This window comes from Dunckerocampus dactyliophorus, chromosome 1 (assembly GCF_027744805.1).
Source record: "Dunckerocampus dactyliophorus isolate RoL2022-P2 chromosome 1, RoL_Ddac_1.1, whole genome shotgun sequence".
In the NCBI taxonomy this organism is placed as follows: domain Eukaryota; kingdom Metazoa; phylum Chordata; class Actinopteri; order Syngnathiformes; family Syngnathidae; genus Dunckerocampus; species Dunckerocampus dactyliophorus.
In genome coordinates, this window is record NC_072819.1 from 13,603,193 (window position 1) to 13,627,441 (window position 24,249).

At 45.0% G+C, this 24,249-nt stretch overlaps 1 pseudogene; it reads right to left on the reverse strand.

Moving 5' to 3' along the window:
• Positions 1-15,841: 15,841 nt before the first annotated feature.
• On the reverse strand, positions 15,842-18,389 carry LOC129179148 (uncharacterized; annotated as a pseudogene).
• Between the last annotated feature and the right edge of the window lie 5,860 nt (positions 18,390-24,249).

Here is a 24,249-nt window from a genome sequence, read left to right on the forward strand (position 1 = left end):
GGTTAGACTCCCATCTCCCAAGGAGGTGCGGTCCCTTGATGGACGCCTCTTGGCGGTAGTCACGCACCACACCAAGCTTCTTGCGCTTCAGTTGTCCGTTAACCACCACGAGTCCATCAGGTATTTTATAATTCCCTCGCAGTTGGCACTCATGGTATTAGGACTGACGTGGCTTAAATTACATATCCCTGAAGTGGATTGGCCCGCATCGTTAACTGGACTAGTTTCTGTCATTCAAATTGCTTTCGCTCTGCGTTACCGGAGGTCCCGTTAAATGAGAATCACACCAAAAGGACTGAGCTATCTAATATGCCCACAGTATATCACGACCTGTACAAGGTGTTCAGTAAAGACTTGGGCGTAGACCCTGCCGCCACGTCAGCCCTATGACTGCACGATTAAGCTTTTGCCAAATGCGCCTTTACCCAACGCCAGGCTTTATAACGTTTCCGGACCCTAACTTCAAGCTCTTAAAGAGTATACCTCCACATCTCTGGCGGCGGGGCTCATTCGCCCTTCCTCGTCACCCTTGATGCAATTAATGTTGAGCCACAAACGGGAACGAATATTGAGCAGAAATTGACAAAGAAAAGGGTATTTTGAACGATAAGTTTAGCTTCAAAGCCCTGGCAGATGGCTCTCTCGACAAGCCCAAAGTTATCTGCATCTAGTGTCGCTGTGAGTTGATTTGTCACCTGAGTATGTGGAGTCTCAACTGCAACTTGCTGGACTCAGTTGGAGAAACTGCTGGAGCACTGCAGGTATTTGTTATTGTCATTTTTACAGTGGCATACGAGTGTCCAACTATCGAGTGTTTTTTATTTATGATCCTTCTCTCGGCTGTGGGCTAAAATTTGCAGCTGCTAGCTGCTGGTAGGCATAGTCCAAGACAGCTATTTGGGGGGGCTTGTGTCACAAAATGGAAGTGAGCGAACACACACACAGTGCTCAATTTGTGGGCTAAAATTTGCAGCTGCTAGCTGCCGGTAGGCATAGTCCAAGACAGCTATTTGGGGGGCTTGTGTCACAAAATGGAAGTGAGCGAACACACACACAGTGCTCAATGAATCAGTGTTCATGACTCCACCATAAGAAAGACACTGGGCAAAAACGGCCTGCATGGCAGAGTTCCAAGACAAAAACCACTGCTGAACAAAAAGAAGATTAAGGCTCGTCTCAGTTTTGTCGGAAAACATCTTGATGATCCCCAAGACCTTTGGGAAAATACTGTGATGTGTGTCCCATTGGGCCGCACGGTGGTCTAGTGGTTAGCACGTTGGCCAATACAGGAACAGCCTGGAGATCGGGAAGATTCTCCCCTGGGCATTTCTGTGTGGAGTTTGCATGTTCTGCCCGTGTGCGCGTGGGTTTTCTCCGGGCACTCCGGCTTCCTCCCACATTCCCAAAAACATGCAGGTGAGGTTAACTGGCGACTCTAAATTGCCCATAGGTGTGAATGTGAGTGTGAATGGTTGTTTGTCTATATGTGCCCTGCGATTGGCTGGCGACCAGTCCAGGGTGTACCCCGCCTGTCGCTGGGATAGGCTCCAGCATGCCCCCGCGACCCTAATGAGGATGAAGCGGTATAGAAAATGGATGGATGGATGGTGTGTCCCATTACATCTGGCGTGAAAGTAACGCCGCATTTCAGAAAAAGAACATCATACCAACAGTGCTGTGATAAATGGAACCATGAATTCTGCTGTCTACGAAGGAGAATGTTCGACCATTTGTTGGTGACCTCAAGCTGAAACCAACTTGGGTTCTGCAGCAGGACAATGATCCAAAACACACCAACAAGTCCACCTCTGAATGGCTGAAGAAAAACAAAATGAAGACTTTGGAGTGGCCTAGTCAAAGTCCTGACCTGAATCCTATTGAGATGCTGTAACATGACCTTAAAAAGGTGCTTCATGCTGGAAAAATCCTCCAATGTGGCTGAATTACAACAATTCCGCAAAGATAAGTAGGCCAAAATTCCTCCACAGCGCTGTAAGAGACTCATTGCAAGTTATCACAAACACTTGATTGCAGTTGCTGCTGCTAAGGGTGGCCCAACCACTTATAGGTAGTTGTTGTAGTTGTTTTTTTCCCCCCTTAATAATAAAAAGTTTCATTTAAAAATTGCATTTCGTGTTCAGTTGTGTTGTCATTGACTAATATTTCAATGTGTTTGATGATCTGAAACATTTAAGTGTGACAAACATGCAAAAAAAAAAAAGAAATTAGGAAGGGGGCAAACACTTTTTCACTGTTTATATAATTGTATGAAATATCCTCGGTAGTTGCTTGTGTTTTATTACTTGACTTGATTCTAGACTGATGAATAAAGAAATGTCTCCAGAGAAAGACGTCTACATTAGCAAATGTTGACATTCAGCTGACATGGCCGACAGCAAAAAGTCACAATGAGCTAATTATGTTGTTTCTAACAAGCGAGACTAATTCACTTCAACAGCTTTGGCGTCAATTAGTGTCTTTGGTCTGACTCTGTGTGTGTGTGTGTGTGTGTGTGTGTGTATGTCAAGACACTAATTGCAACAAGACTAATAAAATGTTCACACCGGGGGCCTCCAGTGCTTTTGTCCCCTCAACCGCTTCAGCTGATTTAACTCCGACTTTGAATAATCGTCACTTTGTGTGTGTTTGTGCGTGGGTGCGTGTGTGTGCCGAGATCTTTTAGATAATAAACAAGTTGTTCAATATTCAAGAGTGTGTCTCCTGAGCCTCCCTACTCATCCTCCATGTGAAAAGTCACCAGGAAAAAGTTAAGTTACTGTAATGTTTAAGAGACAAACGTTAAAGTAACAAACAAACCAACATTAAACTAATAAACATAAAGAAACCAACGTTAAAGTAACAAACAACAAAGAAACAAATGTTATAATAAAAATACAGCAACAAAAGATAAAGTAACAAATGTTTTCAGTAAAAAAAAAAACAAAAAACGTTAAAGTAAGAAACAATAAAGAAACCAAAGTAACAAACATTAAGTAACAAATGCTAAAATAACAAACAATAAAGTAACAAAGGAACAAATGTTGAAGACTAAACAAAGAAGCTAACGTTAAAGTAAATACACAAGAAAGAAACAAAGTTAAAGTAACAAAGAAAAAATGTTAAAGACACGTTAAAGTATTGTATTGTATTGTATTGTATTGTACTTTATTTATCCCACAGCAGGGAAATTCACTTGTTCCAGCAGCATGCAAGATACGCAAGTACAGAATACATAGTGACACATGGTTCAAGTGGTGCAGGTGTGGTTGTAACAAAGAAACAAACACTAAAGTAATGAACACAAAGAAACAAACATTGAAGTAATAAAATGTAAAGTAAGAAATGATAAAGAAACAAGTATTAAAGTGACAAACATTAAAGATGACCTATTATGCTTTTCTTCTTTTCTGACCTATAAATGTTGTTACAATGTTGTATTCTCGTGTGAGACGATGCCAAGGCGTCAGATAACGCAGTTTGCGCATTTGGAAGTGAGACCTGAAAGCAGTTTTGGACGACTCTGAACGCTGTTTTTTTAACACCGAGTTCCACTTACGTCAATGCAACCCGGACTTCCTTATATGGGCATGCCCAGGCAAACGCTATAGGCCTGCCCTCCCCCCGCTCTGCTTCACTCTGCTCTGTTCACCGTGTTAGCACGTATGGCTCCCAGGAAATGTTTGTTGGGGTGTGCCTAAAGACGCAAGCATCAGGCAGAAGTGGTTGGAGTTGCTGATTGCTGGTCAACAAGAGAAAAATATGCTCATCTGTCAACAGCACTTCACACGGGACTGTTTTATAAACAAGGGCCAATATGAAGCTGGACTACCCGCCAAACTGTTGCTGAAGTCCGACGCCTTTCCAACGTTACTTAGTCGTGTTGAAGAGTCACAACAGAAAGCTGCAAGTAACAATTTATCAATGTTCAAACTGTGTTTATTTTGTGTAAGTAATCGGACAAAAAGGGGCTCTGCGGGAGGCGTACCTGGAGGAGGGCCGGGGTTTGGGTAAATTACACCTGTTTGGGCGGGAGGCAGGAAACGCTGCAGTAAGAGGTGCAGAGTTTGGAAGATCTAGGAAGCTAATAAGTGCGGGTTATCATGTGTAGCTGCTCTATAGGAGTCCAGAACTCAATACAAAGGCCCGGAAATTAGTATAATAGGTCTCCTTTAAAATGACAAATGTTATTCATGTTTAAACTCCTTTGAGTTAGTTGTTGACTGTACTGATTATGTCACAGGTGGCCAGTGCCAAAGTACAGGGTCCCAAAATGCAGAGTGTACTCAGTTTGTGTACAAAAAGGTTTATTAACAAAGGCCAGGCGCGGATTTAGAGAGGGGTGTGGAGGGTACAACCCCCCGTTTTGAGGCACCCACGATTTTTTTTGCCACAATAAAAGCTAATAAAATGATAAACCATCCTGGATTCCAGTCACCCAATCCCAGTGAAGGTACATGTACTGTATGTCTAAACCAGCACACATTGAGTTATTGGTACTGCTACTAGTACCATTGGTGTACTAGTAGCAGGAGTGTTGAAGCAGGTGAAAAGTGTCATGAGGTCATCAATGGGCCAGGACAGACTCAATGGCCTGATTGTGATGCATGTCCATAGGGACATGCATCTGACATGCATCTGAATTATGGGCGCGCGGTGGATGCATATGCCAGAATGCAACATTGAACGTGTGCTGTACATGGCTATTCAGGTGGAAGTGCAAAATAAAGGTTCTGGCATCATGACTATAAGGAAAACTGTTGTCTATTCTCAATGAAAATTAACCAGAAAAGCGATCCCCAGTGACATAAAATTATACTCAAATCCTCGGAATTTACAGCTGCTTCAAATTGGAAAATATTTCAGGAAATTGAGCTAAAATGGTTTTCTCCTAGTACCGGTAATTTTATAAATAGAATGTTTTGGCTTAAACGATATATTCGAAGGATAAAAATAACAAACTCTTGAAATTAAGGACATAAAATTGGCCTCAGATATCACCAGATTGCAGAAAATGAGGTCTAATTTTAAAAAAAAATTTCTGGGGGAGGGCCCCCAGACCACCCGCTCCATTTCCAGCGCCTCGGCCAAAGGCCTCGGCCACGCCCCCCCTTTTAAAAAAAAACTAGATCTGTCCCTGGTGGCTCACGAGAAGCAAAAATACAAAAACACAAAGTACAACAGAAATGCACCGGGAGAAAATATATTAACTAAAAGAGCTGCTAGACACAACAACAGCAGAAAAAACAGTAATAAAAAACTCACAGCTGGGGCGTGCTGGGCAAAACTAGAAGTAAAACGACAAACACTGCTGGAAAACGAGCAGGATAAGAGCTAAACTAGCTGTAGCAACCACTGCTGGGGAAAGCAAGCAGGGAGAAACAAGACTTACGGTAACGCGAAAGTGGACCAAAAAGTACAGGGGAGAAGATTACAGGAGTCATGCATGCAGCAGGGAACAATCTGGCAATTGAGTGACAAACAGGCACAGCTAAAGTAGTCCCAGGATTAATTGACCAGGTGACGCCTCCCAGACCAGAGGTGTGCTGCAACAAAGCACAGATAGGCGGCAGCAGAGCAGCACTACAGAACATGACAGATTAGACATGCAGGAGCCACATGGTTAAGCCTTGGTAGAGACCTCTTGTTATCAGTGGGAAAAGTAAAGTGGGTTTTTTTTGTTATTATTAATGATATTATTCTTTGATGTTATCTGGTGTATGCTACTGAAGACTGCTAGTTCTGTCACAGCACCACCTGCAGGCTGGGAGGCTTCTTGTCATTATTTTGATGATTGTTGCTGGAGGCCAGGTCGTCCAAAGAGTCAGGTCAAGTCCAGGTGAGTCTTCCTTGGTCGTCTGACTTGTTTTCCCGCGCACTCCAATCAGCCTTGTTAGCGGCTAACGCTAATCCTCTTAAAAGTCAACCAAATGCAGGGAGCCAGCAAGAGGCCTGGCAGGGGTTCATGGTGGGGGGGGGAAACCACGCTGTCTGTCAAAAGCACCAATCACTGCATTGTCCTTTCCATGATTGACGCCATGTGACGGTTGCTTTTGTCAACACATGACGTCATGATGTGTGTGGTTTGGCTGGCACTTGCATTGTTCGTTTGTTTGTTAGATGGCAGGATTACGTCAAAACTACTTTTGTTATCACTGTTCGTCATTTTGTCAGTCAATAAAATGCAAAAGACAAAATGGGGACAATTACATGAAGGTGGGCCTTCGTGCAGGTCTCATCATCGTCTTGGTTGTCAATGATGGCATCCTGGCAAGGAGACAGATAGATGTGTTTCTCCACGTTATTAGGGACATTGATTATGGACGTCTGTGGCAGCAGTGGGGCATTCAGGGTCAAGCCGCTGACGTTCATCAACAGATGGATTTACACTATTGATTTTTTTAAGCCCCAGAATCCTGACATGCATCAAAACGCCTCCTGTTGCTGCCTGCAGTCACACTAGTGTGTGTGTGTGCGTGTGTGTGGTGTGGACAAACAGACATTTGGATTGAGACGTCATGAAGAAGGTGAGCTGTTACATTTGCTCAATGAATGAGATACTGTACCTAGTAGTAGTAGTAGTAGTAGTAGTAGTAGTAGCAAAATAGTCTTTCTTGCTAGTTGGCTTGATGTAAACACTGTTAGACTGACTAAAGTTCAAGATTCAAGATTCAAGAGAGTTTTATTGTCATGTGCATGGTAAAACAGCAGTTATACCATGCAAAGAAAATCTTATTCTGTTCATTCTCCCAAGAAAAGAAAGAAAACACAAGAAAGAATAAGAACATAAGAAACATAAACACATAAACATAAATACCAATAAATTAAGCAACAACAACAGAAGAGACATTAATACAAGTAAATAATACAAATAAATAAATAAATAAATAAAGTGCTATGAGTGTGTGCGTGTGTTGCGTGCGGCGTGTGCAAGTGCTTCGTTGAGAAGCCTGATGGCCTGTGGGTAAAAGCTGTTCGTCAGTCTTGTGGTCCTGGACTTCAAACTCCTGTAGCGTCTGCCTGACGGTAGGAGTGTGAATAATGAGTGTTGTGGATGTGTGCTGTCCTTGATGAGGTTGTGTCTTCTGCGTAGGACTCTAGATTTATAAATGTCTTGCAGTGAGGGGAGGGCTGCCCCAACAATGTTCTGTGAGGTCTTGATCACCCGCTGGAGTGCCTTCCTATCACGTGTTGTACAGTTACCGTACCAAACAGTGATGGAGGCGGTAAGGACATGCCAAATTTCCTCAGTCTTCTCAGGAAGTACAGTCTCCTTTGGGACTTCTTCATAATTTGTTGGGTGTTGTGAGACCAGGTGAGGTCCTCGCTGATGTGTGTGCCAAGGAACTTGAAGGTTTTCACCCTCTCCACCTCAGTCTCATCAATAAACAGGGGTCTATGTGGCTCCTTTTCCCTTGTTCTTGGGTCGATGATCATCTCTTTAGTCTTATCTATATTGAGAAGGAGATTGTTATCACGACACCAAGCTATGAGGTCCGCCACCTCTCTTCTGTATGATGTTTCAACACCACCAGTGATCAGTCCGATGACTGTAGTGTCATCCGCAAATTTAATGATGCTGGTGTTGTTCTGGGAGGCCACGCAATCGTAGGTGAAGAGCGTGTAGAGGAGAGGACTCAGCACACACCCCTGTGGGGTCCCAGTGCTCACAATTCTTGAGCTGGATGTGCGGTTGTGGACTCTTGACTGACTGGGGTCTGCCTGTGAGAAAGTTAAACACCCAGTTACAGAGGGAGGGAGACAGGCCAAGTGTGAGGAGCTTATTTGTGAGTTTGTGGGGGCAGACTGTATTAAAAGCAGAGCTATAGTCTATAAATAGCATTCTGACATATGTGTCCTGGCCCTGTAGGTGAGAAAGGGCTGTGTGGATGGCAGTGTTGACTGCATCATCCGTGGACCGGTTCTGGCGATATGCCAACTGTAGAGGGTCCACAGTTGCCGCCGGGATGCTCTTTTTGATGTGGGTCATGACTAATCTTTCAAAGCACTTCATAACAATAGGAGTGAGTGCTATAGGGCGATAGTCATTCAAGCAGGTCACGTTGCTCTTCTTGGGTACGGGCACTATGGTGGTGGACTTAAAGCAGGTCGGGACAGATGCTTGTGCAAGCGACAGGTTAAATATGTCAGCAAGCACATCAGCTAGCTCTGATGAGCAAACCCGAAGTGCACGTCCTGAGATGTTGTCTGGCCCTGCTGCTTTTCGTGGGTTTGTTTTGTTTAGAACCCTGCGCACATCAGCTGATGTCACCATGAGAGGTGAGTCCTGTGTGCTCCCCAGGTTCAGCCACCCTCTCTGCTCATCAGGAGTTTGGGTGTCAAAGCGGGCATAGAACTCGTTCAGCTCATCTGGAAGTGTGGTTTGGCTGGACGTGGCTACGCTACTCTGCTGTCGATAGTCTGTGATGTGCTGGAGCCCCGCCCACATGCGCCAAATCAAGTTGCCACCTTCATCATCCACATTGTTGTTAATGAGGATGTGTCATTAAATAGTCGACATGAAATGATGAATGTGTGTTTGGATGTTTGGCCATCACCCTGAGGTCACTTCCTGTCCAGTGAAGAGCAGCTGTTATTATGGTTTTTCAAAAATTACTTCATAAATGATCGCTGTTTTGTGGTTGACGACAGCCTAGTCCAAAAATGAAAATTTAAGCAAATGTTATGTATTCATGGTCTAAAATAAGCATTTACAAGCATAAAAATGTTCTAAATGAAATAAAATACAAATGCAGTTTAAGGCAATACAAGACATTGATGAAGTGTAGTCTACACTGGCCACTAGGTGTCACTAGAAACACACACCAGACTTAATCGCCAACGACAGGCTTTTATTATAATGATTTATCTCACAACAGGCACAATCATAACAAAATAGTAATAATAATATAATCATCATCTCAGGTGGGATCTCCTTGTCATGCCAGTGAAAGCCATCTGGACCGTCAAGGTTAAATTTTTTCTCATCAAAGAATAAAACTTTTTTCCACCTTTAAATTTCCCATGTTTGATTTGATCCCATGCAAAGTCTAAACGGGCAGTTTTTATAGCCTGTGGTCTTAAACTTTTGATCAGCTGATAAACAGCCTATTTCAGTTTAATTGTTGTTTTCAATAAATGACTTTTTCAAAATGCTTTTTGTCTCACTCCCCGTTCTTGTTTTTTCATATTGTATTTTTTCATATCATATTGATTCGAACCGCCTTTAACCTGGGGTTCGAATCCAGCAGGGTACAATGAGGATTGTACAATAGGGCATATATAACAACATCTTCCATTTGGGTCCTGAGGCAAGACCCTTAGCGCTACCGCCTAACTACCTCATGATGAGTGATACAGAACAGAGAGACATACCGGCTTAGACGTCGCCTGAGTCAACAAGGTATGCGTCAGGTGCTGAGGAACCAGGGCATTATGGCGAGAAATGGGCTACTGGAACACGAAACAGACAGCAATGGACACGAGATGTGAACAAGGCACTGTTGGAATGCTACTACTCTAGTAACTCTAATGAGCGAGGCTACATGAAGAGAATGTGGGACATATGGATGCTTCGATACCTACAGTCTACATTGACACCAAAACAGCTAGTAGCTCAATGTTCCAACATACGCAAAATGCAAATGCTATCACAGCTAGAGATTGAGGAGGTACAACACGTTCATGCTCCGGCAAGGGGGATCTAGGACGATAGGCCAGAAGGGGGAGTTAACATCAACGCACCCCCCAGAGATTTGGGTACCAACCCCGACACAGACGAGCGAGAATGAGTGAAGTACCACCAGAAAGTCTCTGAGCTGATGTGAATGCAGCAATAAGAACAATCCCTACTTTGACAATCACTGAAACCAATGAGCTGATATACACTACAGCAACAGTGATTCTGGAGATGCTTGGCAAACATAGCGATAACATGAAGGTCAACAAGGAGCCACCATGGCGGAGAAAGTTGGAAGCCAAAATCAAGGCAACACGGGGATGGAAGTAAGCCAATTGTCAGAACTCCAGAAAGGTGCAACCAGAAAAGGGGTACCCAAGAGGTACAGTCAGATGCCCATACCTGAGGCTCTGGAAACTGCCAAACAAAGACTCCAAGCCTTGGCTGCAAGAGTAGATACACAAGAGAAATAGAAGCCAGGAAAATAAACCAGCTGTTCTCCACTAACCCAGCTAAAGTGTACTCCCAGTGGCAGGGTAATACCACAAGAACTAACCCACCAAGGCTGGAGACTGAACAATACTGGAAAGGCATATGGGAGAGGGAAACATCACATAACAGTGAAGCACAGTGGTTAAAAGATCTAAGAGCAGACCACAGCACCCTCCCTGACCAAGGTCCAGTAACCATCACAGTGGAAGACATCCAACAAAGAATCTCAGGCATGAAAAACTGGACAACACCTGGCCCAGACATGATTCACACCTACTGGTTAAAGAAGCTAACTTCACTCCATGAGCGCCCAGTAGGCACAAATGAACCAACTGCTGAGGGATGGGACCCACCCTGAATGGCTGACCAAGGGGCCAACAGTCCTGATTCTGAAAGACCCCCAGAAGGGACCAGTCCCATTCAACTATCAGCCGATAACCTGTCACTCCACAACATGGAAGCTCCTGTCAGGCATCAGAGCAGCTAAGATAAGTGGGCACATGGATCAATACATGACAGAAACACAGAAAGGCATTGGTAAAAACACCAGAGGAGCCAAACACCAACTACTGGTTGACAGAACTGTCGCTGAGACTGCAAAACCAGACAGACAAACCTGTGCACTGCCTGGATTGATTACCAGAAAGTCTATGACTCAATGCCGCATACATGGATCCTGGAATGTCTGAAGCTGTACAAGGTCAACACCACTCTAAGCGCCTTTGTTGCAAACTCAATGAGGCTGTGGCAGACCACCATTGAGGCCAACTTTGAGCCAATTGCACAAGTCTCCATCAAATGTGGCATATACCAAGGAGATGCTCTGTCCCCGCTGCTGTTCTGCATAGGCTGATTAATCAACAAGACTGGCTATGGATACCGACTTAAGAATGGGGCCACCATCAGTCACCTTCTCTACATGCATGACATCAAGCTGTACGGTACGCTAGGAGCGAGCGAGACATTGACTCACTGATCCACACCACTAGGATCGACAGCGGGGACGTCGGAATGTCATTCGGACTGGAGAATTGTGGCCGAATGGTAAGAAAGAGAGAGAAGGTGGTCCATACAGAGGGCGTTGCACTCCCTGAGGGTAGAATAGTTGATGTTGAGGAGAGTTACAAGTACCTTGGAATACCACAGGCAAATGGTAACCTTGAAGAGGCTACAAGGAAAGCTGCAACGGTCAAGTATCTGCAACGTGTAAGGCAAGTCCTGAGAAATCACTCAATGGCAAGAACAAGATCCGGGCAATTAACAGCTATGCCCTTCCAGTGATCAGATGCCCTGCTGGGATAATAAGCTGGCCAAAGGAGGAAGTTCAGACCACAGATGTTAAAACACGGAAGCTGCTCACCATGCACGGAGGGTTCCACCCCAAATCCAGTATCCAGAGGCGATACGCTAAGCGCAAGGAGGGAGGCCGAGGATTAGTGAGCATCAGGACCACTATTCAAGACGAAACATTCAAGCTCCACAAATGCATCAGGAAGATTGCCCCAAGAGATGAAGCACTTAGTGAATGTCTCAGGCAGTGGAAACTGGAAAAGAAGGAGTTGGAGGAACCGTCATGGGAGGAAAAACCCCTGCATGGGTTGTACCACCGACAGATAGCTGAAGTGGCGGATATGAACAAGTCCTACCAATGGCTAGAGAGGGCTGGACTGAAGGACAGCACAGAGGAGCTAATCATGGCAGCACATGAGCAGGCCTTGAGCACCAGAGCAATAGAGGCCCAGATCTCCCACACCAGGCAGAATTCTAGATGCAGGTTGTGCAAAGAGGCTCCTGAAACAGTCCAGCACCCAATAGAAGGGTGTAGGATACTGGCAGGAAAAGAATACATGGAACGCCATAACCAAGTAGCCGGTATAGTGTACAGAAACATCTGTGCAGAATATGGACTGGAGACCCCTAGATCGCAACGGGAAACACCTCCTAAGCTGGTGGAAAATGAGAGGGCTAAGATCCTGTGGGACTTCCTAATACAGACCGATAAGATGGTTGTAGTCAACCAACCGGACATCATGATCATGGATAAGCAGCAGAGGGCAGCCTTTGTGATCGATGTAGCCATCCCCAATGATGACAATATCAGGAAAAAGGAACACGAGAAACTAGAGAAATACCAAGGGCTCAAGGAAGAGCTGGAGAGAGCCTGGAAGCTGAACGCAACAGTGGTGCCCGTGGTCATAGGAGCACTGGGGGCCGTGTCCCCCACACTGGAGAAGTGGCTCCAGCAGATACCTGTAGAAACATCAGACATCTCCGTCCAGAAGAGCGCAGTCCTAGGAACAGCTAAGATACTGCACAGGACCCTCAAGCTCCCAGGCCTCTGGTAGAGGACCCGAGCTTGAGATGAACAGCCACCCACCCTACCAGGGGAGTGTCGAGTGACCTAGGTACAACACCTCTTAAAAGGCCAACTTTTATACCAAAAGTACTTGTAATAATCAAGGAACAAAGCACAGTCTAGCATGCTCAAACACTCTGTCGCTTTTAGGAATGTAACCATATAATACACAAGTTAGTTGGTACCTCATGTTAGTATACATGTGCATTTATAGGGACAAACACACACACCATTGCAATACACGTCAATAGGGATACTTGCATAACTATCGCAATGCTTAAAGCACTTACATTATAATGTTATAATCAGTATTATTCAGCAACATGATTTAATAGAGGCATATAGTCCTATGGCCTTGAGAATGTCAAACAGAACAACAGGGTGATGTCTAAGGTTGTATGAAAACAAGTGTTAATGTTTTACAAGTTGAATGTCATGTTCCGATGTTGGTGCTGAACTGTTAAAATAACATGTTTTGATGCTAAAAGGGTAATGATTATAAGATAACTGACGCCAATGTGAGCTCCTCCATAATCATTAAGCCACAGAGTAGAACATTAAGTCTCGGTAGTCTGGTGAAAGGCCACTAGGGGTCATAGTCATTGCAGTACAATGGCAAAGCCAGGCAACCCATATAAGGACATCCTTAGGAGTTCAGCTGAGGACACCTAAGAAGTCATCTTCGGTCACCCACTAAGTTCATCTCAGGACAGGATGATGACCAAATATGGCAGTCCAGGACGGGTCAAACAAGGACACAAGTTCAACCAAGGGGATGAGTCATGCTGAATCAGCGCGGTCGGGGAAAGTACAGGCTATTCTGGGAAAGACACTCCTCTGGGAGGTCTTAGAATGAGGTAATGGACACTCCCAAGAGCAGGCGGAGACTGAATACAGCATAAAAAGAGGACGCACTCGAGGCTGGTTCCAGGCGATCTACCACGAGGTGGCATCTCCGACGCTCCAAGGCTCTCGACACAGCTCTGGGACTGCTGAAGGAAGATTGGACTCAACTCGTCTGCTCAGCAGAAGGAGAAGACTCCGTCTTTCAGAACCTGAGACACCAACTGAAGATTCTGTCTGCGGCGCTACCAGGAGAAGAGCTGAGCCTGAGTTAGCACGGAACCAGTCACAGCAGCGGTCCCCAGCCTTGCCGCTCTCGGGAGCAACTTAAAGCCGTCAGGACAACCAGGGAAGGTCGAAGGCCTGATCACCCGACACCCGACCCGCATCAACTAGACTTATCCCCAAGAAGCGAACTCATCCTCGCTGGACTTTTTGTCTTCACTACTGGCTTCATTATCGGGGTAGGACTGAGGCACTGGCCTGCGGCCTTGCGCTTCTTTCTATTTAGGTATATGTGAGTGAAGCTCATAGCGGCTAGTCTGACATTGAGTACAGTATATCCTTATAGGCAATCGAGTACCTGCTTCAATGCCCTTGCTAACTTTCCTAATAAAGCTTTTCACTCTTGCACTAAGAGTTGTCACCCAGTATCTTCTTTGATGGTAAAAGAGTAAGCAGTGTGTTACAGACAGATTCCTTTAAGGTTGTTCCGGTAACTTCGTGAAGACAGGTCCCTCTGATTGCTGACAGATGAGTAAATAACCCCAGGTCCTTACCAAGAGCAACTATTCATTAAGAGAGGAAGCAGTCGTAAAAGCAGAGGGTCCGACGTCTCGTACAACCAACCTTCGGTTACTCTGGTCGTGCGCAACTCGGATGCAGCGGGGCCGCCTCTGCACTACCGAGGCTGTTAATACCTGGGTGAGTTCCTCTCGCCCCTGACTTAGAGGTTTCTCTTCCCTCTACGGGAGAGACTGTAACCCTTTGAACGGAGTAGTCAGGTAGGCAGGTGCGCCTGCTTCTTACACGAGGGAGCAAGGGTCTTGCACCGCCTAGGTAACTAGGGATTAAACAGGAGATGGGGGGTGGGTGAGGGAAGAGTTTATATATATATATATATATATATATATATGAATGTGTATACATATGTGTATATACAGACCCTTTCCAAAAAATTTGAATGTCATGGAAAAGTTGTTTCATTTCCACAATTCCATTCAAAAAGTTAAACTTTCATAGATTATAGATTTAGGGCCCACAATTTAAACGATTTCAAGTATTTATTTGTTTATTTTTACATAATTTGGGCTTCCAGCTCATTAAACCCACGAAAACAGGAATTCAAAAAATTAGAATACTGTGAAGAAATCAGCCCAAATTTTGCAGGGCATGAATATGAGTGTCACACACTAATCATCTACTAAAGTCAAATCACCTGCACAGGCTTCCCCAGGTGTCATTAAATTGCTTCAGTTTGGTTCAATTGTCTCAGTTGGATTCAATATGGGGAAGACTGCAGACATGACAACTGGCCAGAAGACCATCATTGATACCCTCCATAGGATGGGTAAGCCACAAAAGTTCATAGCTAAGGAGGCTGGTTGTTCACAGAGTGCTGTGTCCAAGCATATCAATGGAAAGTCTAGAGGAAGGGCAAAATGTGGCAGGAGAAGATGCACCAGCAAAAGAGATGACCGTGGTCTTCAGCGGAGTATCAAACAGGGAAGATTCAAGAATCTGGCAGAGATCCAGAAAGAGTGGAATGAGGCGGGAGTCACAGCTTCAAAAACCACCACATTCAGACGCATCCGGGAGATGGGCTACAACTGTCGGGTTCCTCGGGTCAAGCCACTTCTGAACCTGAGCCAACGTAGGAAGCGTCTCCACTGGGCCAAGGAGAAGAAGGACTGGACTGGTGGGTACATCAGAGGAAATACCCCAGCACTCCTCCACCAGGGTTATTGATTGATTTTATTGTCAAAGAATATGTTGAAATCATCACTGCTCAGAGTGTTAGTGATGGATGGGTTGATGGTGCTATGACACTTTGTTAGCCTAGCTCAGTGCTTCTCAAATAGTGGGTCGGGCCCCCCCTTGGGGGGTGCGCGGTGAATTGTTGTGGGGACATGAGTGGTAGAGGGGACTTTCACTATTAGTGCAGAGCTGCCAACGTGTATGAATTTGTTGTACTCAGCATGCAATTTGACACTTGAATACGCTTGTATGCGTCACTGCTCTCCATTTTGTTGCATTTCGCTGGTTTCAGTTTCGAGTTCAGTCTGTACACTACAGATAAATAAATAGATATTATCTGTTTCTCAACAGTATTTCAAATCGGTCATGTCCCCCAAATGAATGAAAGATACATCGTGAGATGCACTGGGACACATCATCAGTGATGTTCCTGAGTTCATCGTTTCGGGTCTTTCAACATCATACGCCCTCACTCAGGTGACCCAGCCTAGGGTTGATCATTCCCTGGCTTGTGTCCCAGTAGCATTGGCCCACAGATCGCTCCTCCTGATCCACAGCCACTCGGAAGCTCTCTCTGCTGCCTCCTTGGTGGACTTAATGGCTTTCCGTTTTGCAGCCCTGGTGATGCCAAGTAGTGTGAAAACCTTGCACAATGAGCGGCCAGCAAAGCCCCTGCACCTGACAAAGGCGATGTTCCTCTTGACAAGCTGTTGCTTGTGGCTGATGTTTTTGGCCATGGCCTTGGAGATGGTTTCAGCAACAGTCTTCAGCACCTGGTCGTGCCTCCAACGGTAACGACCCTCCCTGAGGGCTTTTGAACAGCTGCTTAGGATGTGCTCCACAGAGCCTTTCGTGGAGCACAGGGCACATGCTGGAGAGTCACCCATGCTCCAGAGATGGAGATTGGCTGGGCTGGGCAGGACATCATAAACAGCACCGACCATGAACCCGATGCGCTGGGGTTCTGCCTTCCAGATCTCAGATCAGGTCATCTTCCTCTCCAGCACCCCCTCCCACTTTGTCCATGCTCCCTGCTGCTGCATGCCCACCATCCTGCTGGTCTGTTCCTCCTCAACCCCTGCCCGCACCTCCTTCAGGACTAGATGTCGTTTGTCCTTTCCATGTGTCTTCTCATAGCAAGGTTGAGGAATCGTACCCAGCCCAGATCGACCCATTGCCACCGTGCCCACCAGAGCCCTGTGTCTCAGCCGGGACTCAGCTACCACCAGACCATCTTTAGCCCTCCACTTCCTGCCAGTTCGCACCACGATGCCCGCTGATGCTACTTTAGAGTCCTTGGAGTCCCGATAGAGCAAGGCCTCTCTTGTGCGAGAGACCCTGAACTCCTCATCAAGGCTGCTGAAAGGGAGCTGTAGTTTGTTGGTCTTTCCATACAGTGCTGCACTGCATAGGCTGCGTGGGAAGCCCATCCATCTACGGAGGTAATTGCTGATCCTCCTCTCCAGGGTCTCTACAGTCGACAAGGGCACCTCGTACATCAACAGAGGCCAAAGTACCCGGGGTAGGACGCCATGCTGGTAAATCCACGCCTTAAATCTGCCGGGTAAGCCAGACTTGTCTACCACCGACAGCCACGTCTCAAGCTCCTTGATGGTGATTTGGATTGATGCAGAATCCCTGAGACTACAGTCGAAGAGCTTGCCCAGGCTCTTGACTGGTTTCTTGGTGATAGATGGGATTGCCGTGCCATCCACGAAGAAGCGAAACTTGTCTGCCACTTTTCCCTTCTTCAACACCATTGCCCTGGATTTAGTTGGTTTGAAGCTCATTCTTGCCCAGGATATGAGCTTTTCCAGGCCCTGGAGTATCCATCTCCCACCAGGCACAGATGTCGTGGTGACGGTGAGATTGTCCATAAAGGCTCTGATGGGTGGTTGCCGAATGCCAGACTTGAACAGAGGACCTCTGCACTCCCTTTCGGCTGCCTTGACTACCATGTTCATGGCCAGGGCAAAAAGGCTCACTGAGATCGTGCACCCAGTTATAATGCCCTTTTCGAGCCTGTGCCAGTCAGATGTTGTGCTCCCAGAAGTGACTCTGAGTCTGAGGTTCCCGTAGTAATTCAGAATGAGGTCCTTGATCTTCCTGGGTACATGGTTACGGTCCAGGGTAGTCTCAACAAGCTTGTGGGGTATGGAGTCAAAGGCATTGGCCAGGTCAAGCCAGAGCACGACGAGGTCTCCCTTGCCCTCCCGCGCCGGGTGACTACTCCGTTCGGTGTGTTCTATGCATCCTGACACACCAGGGATACCACCTTTCTGGACAGCAGTATCAATGTAGGCATTCTGGAGGAGAAAGTCTGTCAACCTTCTGGAAAGGATGCTGAAGAAGATCTTCCCCTCAACGCTAGATGGTGCGCGAGATAGTTCTGAATTGCTCCAGCTTGGTGGAATTCTCTTCCTTGGGTATCCAGACACCCTCCGCAAACCTCCACTGATCCGCCACAGCTCCTCTGCGCCAAATCACATGCAGGGTCTTCCAGAGGATTCTAAGGAGTCCAGGGCAGCGCTTGTACACCTTGTACGGTACTCCACTGGGTCCTGGAGCTGATCTGGATCTGGCAGCAGTAACCACATCCTGGATTTCCTTCCAGGGGGGCTCGCAGGTGTTGAAGTCGACAGTGGGAGATGGTATGTCCAATAAGGCACTGAGGGGCCTTAGGTCTTGCTCTCTTTCAGGGTCACTCAGGTTGTTTTTCAGGAAGTAGTCTACCTCCTCCTTGGAGCAGGCTAGATGCCTACTGCGCTTCTGCCCCAAAAGCTGTTTGGTGAATCCGAATGGATCAGCTATGAAAGCAATTCGCTTGCTGGCTCTCTCTCTCCTGCGTCTCCTGTGCCATTCAGCTCTACGCAGGGTAGTGAGTTTCCTCCTGATGATGTTTCGGAGCTCAGCCAGTGGCGGTTTCTCCTCCTCAGATGCTGCCTTGTACTGTCTTGCTAGGGACCGAAGCTCCTGCCGCAGTTGATGGATCTTCTCTGCCCTACGGTTCAAGGTGTAGCTGGGTCTGGTGGATCTAACATACATGTTTTTGGAATGTGGGAGGAAACCGGAGAAAACCCACGCATGCATGGGGAGAACATGCAAACGCTACACAGATGCCCAACGGAGATTCGAACCCAGGTCTTCCCGATCCGGCCAACCTGCTAACCACTGAGCCGCCGTGCAGTCGTGACTTGCATGTTCATCCATTTTCCTGCGCTTATACGGGTGCAGATCGCGGGGGCAGCAGTCTCAGTAGGGAAGCCCAGACTTTCCGGTCCCCGGCCACTTCCTCCAGCTCCACCCCGGAGGACAACAAGGTGTTCCCAGGCCAGCTGTGAGACATAATCCCTCCAGCGTGTCCAAGGTCTTCCCGGGGGCCTTCTCCTGGCTGGGCATGCCTGGAACACCTCACAAGGGAGTCGTCCAGGAGGCATCCAGACTAGATACCTGTGCCACCTCAACTGGCTCCTCTCAATGTGAAGGAGCAGCGGCTCTACTCTGAGCTCCTCCCGGATGACTGAGCTCCTCACCCTATCTCTAAGAGTGAGTCCAGCCATCCTACAGAGGACACTCATTTCAGCCGCTTGTATCCGCAATCTCGTTCTTTCGGTCACGACCCAAAGCTCATGACCATTGGTGAGGGTGGAAACATAGATCGACCGGTAAATTGAGAGCTTTGCCTTCCGGCTCAGCTCTCTTTTCACCACGATGGTCGGGTACAGTGACCGCATTACTGCAGACGCTGCGCTGATCCGCCCGCTCCAACCTTCCCTCACTCGTGAACAAGGCCCCCGGGATACTTGAACTCCTCCAACTGGGGTAATCCACCCTTTTCCGACTGAGAACCATGGCCACGGATTTGGAGGTGCTGAGCCTCACCCCAGAAGCTTCACACTCAGATGCAAACCGCCCAAGTAAACGCTGGAGGTCACAGCCCACGTTCGTGTCCTCAGACTCTGCTTCCTCTATGGAAGGTATGTGAGTGGGATTTGCGTCTCTTACCATGTAATTCTTTTGCATCCAGTGGAGTAGTACTGCTCAAGTTCCGTTTTTATTTAAAGCATGATGATGGATGAATTTTTTCCACAACAGATATTTATTTTTTTTTATTGATATTTTTTTAAAATAATTTTACAGATCAAATTATTGAACATTTGAACTATATTACATGCCAACAATTTGGTCATAACTATTAGAATTCAATATCCTGAGCTCGACCAATACATTTTGTTGTTGTGTAATAAACTCTCATTCAGACAGTAAGAATATGGCTCTACCTTGCTGTGTGCACACCGAAACATGTCAAGTCGCCTCCTGATGGGTCATGTGACATGACTGACCTCCTCAGTCATCATCAGTTTCATGAACAATTTAAACATGTCATTGTTAGTTAGCTCATTCATCTCTTATCAACGTATTTCATGTTTTTATTCTGTCTGCTGATACACACACACGCACACACGTGTTGCCAGGCAGTGTGTGTGTGTTGACTCACAATGAGTCAGTGTGGGGAATGTCAATCTGCCTGGATGAGACGCACACACACATACACACACACACATACACACAGTATTACATGTGGAAACAAGCAGCCGCATGCTTTCCATTCTAAATAAAAATATTAAACAGTAATTCTTTGTCAGGCTGGTTTGAACTGGCAGAGGTCATGTGATTAAGATGATGATGATGGATTAGGATGTTGAAGTAGTAACCTAAAATGAATCTTAGCCACTTAATACATTGTATTATTATTTCTAGCCCTGACAAGCAAAGTGTGATACTCTTACAAAATGTTTTAGTTGTTTTCAAAGGGTACATTAGGTTTGCAAATATCTATATTTTGTATTTTTGTTGGTTTTAAGTTTCTTTTTAAATATGGATTTCCCATGAAAATGTCAAGTAGTGCAATCACAATAAAATGAGAAACGTAATGTAAATTGTAAATGATCATATTGTAAAATGTCAATTATCATATTTTTAGGAAACAGACTGATCACAACAATTGACACAAACCAGTTACACCACCTGACCATGTTGTTTTTACAGAAGAAACTGGCACTAAAAATCAAGCATGACAATAGATAGATACTGTAGATACTTTATTCATCTCCAAGAGAAATTTACAATCTACAAGGTCAGTTGAACTTGTGCTTTTTATTATTTTCAGTGAAGGTAAAACATTAACTATTATTGTGTCAGCTAACTCGATCACCATGATGGATGGCATCCCAGATGGGTCATCTGCAATCCAGCTACTGACACGGGTCTTACTCCCTCACAAGGTCAGAGATCAACATGTGCCTGTAAACATTGAAGTGTTTGTGCGACAGGAAGGGTCACTGATCACTTGTTTGTGTTATTATTTTATGATTGAGTTGCTTAATCGTGTATTCATTGACATTTGTTATTGTTGGTGTAGTGTTGATGTTTTTATTGTAGTTGTGTTGGTGGTAGTTGTTGTTGCTGGTGTAGTTGTTGTTGGTTCTCTAGGCTTCTTATTGGCTCTCGCTGGTCTTACATGAGTTTTTCATAGCACCACCTGTTGCTTTGGAGTGCTATATTAATACTTGACAGCCGGTAAGTGTGTGTTTCATTTGGACACGGATTGTTTTTTTAATGTCAGTGTTGCAGATTGAAATATTTTTAGATCCTGAGTGGTGGTGGAGATGAAATTCTCCACTTTGGAAAATTAATTAAGCCAATTTCACCTCCCCCTTACATTTTCGTTAATCTCCAGTTATGAGAAGACTCACACACCAGATTAGATTTACGAAAGTCACATCTTCCGCAGTCTATGAAGCCTCAGACCCCGTATCATTCACCGGTTCCCTGCTCCTCCGGCTGTATGAAAGAGAGTCTCGATCAATCATCCCATCTGCCGTTCAGCACATATTTTTTCCCAACTATCTCAAGGCTCAAGTTAGTTCTGTCTGTTCCCTTATCTGGTTGTTGATCCCAGCTGGCCTGCACTATGTGTGAGCTCTCAGTATTTAACCTTTGACACACTTAAACATTTGTCATCTATATAGCTAGTTATTTAATAAGGCATTATTTTTATAAACTACTTGTAATCACTCGTTATTGGATTAATTGTTGAAACAGTTATATCTATACTGTACTTATTTTAAGTCGCTCAACAATAATTCAATCAATAAACATCAATGCAACCAGTTATTCTAAAAGCTACTTGTAATAATTATTTACAACGTCTTTTAAACTTCCTGTTGTGAGTTAAATTGTTAGTGGGGTCCAGTAAGAAAGAAGACTTCCATGCTGTTTTTCCCGACATGGAGGGCTCTATGTGCCCAGTGGCTCAGTTGTCATGGTGACCAACTCTCACTTCATTTTGATTGATCTTAAATGAAGGTGTGTCAGAGTCAGCGTGCCAAACTGACCTCAACCAGCTGATGTTTTTTTTCCTGATGAAGGATTAAAATCAGGTTTCTATTTTAAGACAAATAAAACCTGAGGCAGATGCTGCATAATCCAACACAGTTCATTCAGTTCATCAGCGCTGTGTGTGTGTGTGAGTGACCTGCTTTCTGTCAGGACAACAAAGGAGTGACGCTGATACTGGTTGTTCTTTGATTTGTTCTAATTTGGAAACCATTTTTGTCCCACTGGCAATACTGTCAATAATGTAAATACAGCTACTCAGTTCCAGGGTGAAACAGTGTCCGTCATAAAAGCCTTATTAAGTGTTTTAAATCACATTTTTCATTTGTAACGGAAGCCTTGTTAATAGTACAAAATGTTAACTTTGCTAACAAGTGAGGATGCGTTTGGAGACGCTGGAGTCTAGCTGCTTTGAATGTGTATCTGCTGCCTTCACTTGACTCCCTGTCTATATCCTTCGGTTTTGGTTTTGTTTGACTTTCTGGCGTATTTTTCGTAAAAATGTAGCTCAACTTCTGAATTGTACATTCAAATGTTTTTTCCAACAACTTTTAAACAGTGATAGATGCTGTGTCTCGGTTGGCACACTTATGTACTTACAGTCTTTTGAGTGCAAAAGCATGTTCACACTGAGAAGTACAGCAAAATGAAGTGCACTGTCAGTACCTGGATGTTGCTGTCATAACAGTCAAAATGATGAGTAGGGAGTAGGAGTGTCACGAGAAACGAGATTGGGTGGACGAGAACGAGATGAAAGGCGAAAAGAAGATTTTATCATTACTTTTAAGAAAAGTACAGTAATCCCTCATTTATCGCTGTTAACTGGTTCCAGACCTGACCATGGTAATTGAATTTACGTGATATACATATGAATCAATTTTTGTACATAGAGCAAAAAACACTTGTTAAATGTTAAATGTTTTTTTTTACATTATTAGAGCCCTGTAGTAATGATCTACTGTATAGTACATGTACCCAGGCCTTGTATTTTCCTTCATTTAACAATTTTTATGCTTGAAAATACATTATTTAGGCCAAGAATACTTAAAATTTGCTTAAAGGGATAGTTGGGATTTTTTGACATGAAGTTGTATGACATCCCCATCAGCAGTGTAGTCTGTTAACAGCGACTTACCCCCACTTGGTCTCCCAAGTCCAGTTCTGGTCAGATTTCTGTGATGAAGAACGTAGTTCCACTTAGTTGCTGGGGACAATTAAGTAAAGAGTTTGGCTTCTCGAAAAAATATGCGTTGAAAAGATGGATACATTTGCATCATAAAAATGACTCCTCAAAAAAATCTGACCTTACAAATCACTCGGCGTTGTATTTGTCTTCCGCCATATTCCTGCGCACTGTCGCCTGTGCATCTACTTCTGAGATGGAGCGCCGTGGCCATCTTGTTTATGTATGTGTTCCACAGCGGAAGAAGATGCAAGTGTCTTCGTCACATACACATGAACGCACAAGCGACAGTGCGCAGGGAAACGGCGGGAGACAAATGTAACGCAGAGCGTTTTGTGAGGTTTGATTTTTTTGAGGAGGCATTTTTGTAATCCTAATGTATTAATCTTTTCAATGTATTTTGTTTTCAGAAGCCACACTCTTTACTTAATTGTCCCCAGCAACTAAGCGGAACTACGTTCTTCATCACAGAAATCTGACCAGAACTGGACTTAGTGGACTAAGTGGGGGGTAAGTCGCTGTTATTGGACTACAATGCTGATGGGGATGTCATACAACTTCATGTCAAGAAATCCGAACTATCCCTTTAAATACGCATATTTGTTACTAATAATAGGTCGTAGTCAACCACAAAACAGCAATAATTAATTCCCGAACAACTGTGGAGTGATAATCGAACCATGATATTGCAAGGAATTATCGTACATTGCAATCTACTAATGTAATTTCTACTGTGTTATACTCTTCTGCACTCTATGTATGCTTGCGGCCTCGCCTCCACCCACCGGGACAAAGAGACTGTATGACTGCCAAAAGGGCTCACGCTCCAAAACAATTACATGATCTCCCCCTCATTTGAAGCGTACATGCAAGGCAGAAAAAGTCATAACAAATTCCTTTTCAATTATTGTAAAATGGAGAAGTGGGGGCAAAAGCATATTTTTTCAGGCGATCCAAACGTTGGTGATAATGCTCCATTAAGTGGTTACAATTCACCTTTAAAAAGGAGCAAAGAAGAAGACGTGGGTAAATATTAGGAGCATCATTTGCTCATGTGCGACAGTAAAGGATTTTTGACAACACTGCACTGTCAAAATGTATGCAGTCAGGAACCAAGAAGTGTACACGGTATACTTGTAATGGAAGCATTCCATTTGAGACACAGGGAGTGTGTCACATTGCTGCTATAGACCCCCAACATGGCCGCCAGAGGAAGCTTGTTGCTGTTGAATGAGCTGCAAATTAGACAGACCCCCGGCCCTCGCACACAAACACACACACATGCACTATGGCCTCTCTGTCTATCCATCTTGGCTGGCTCAC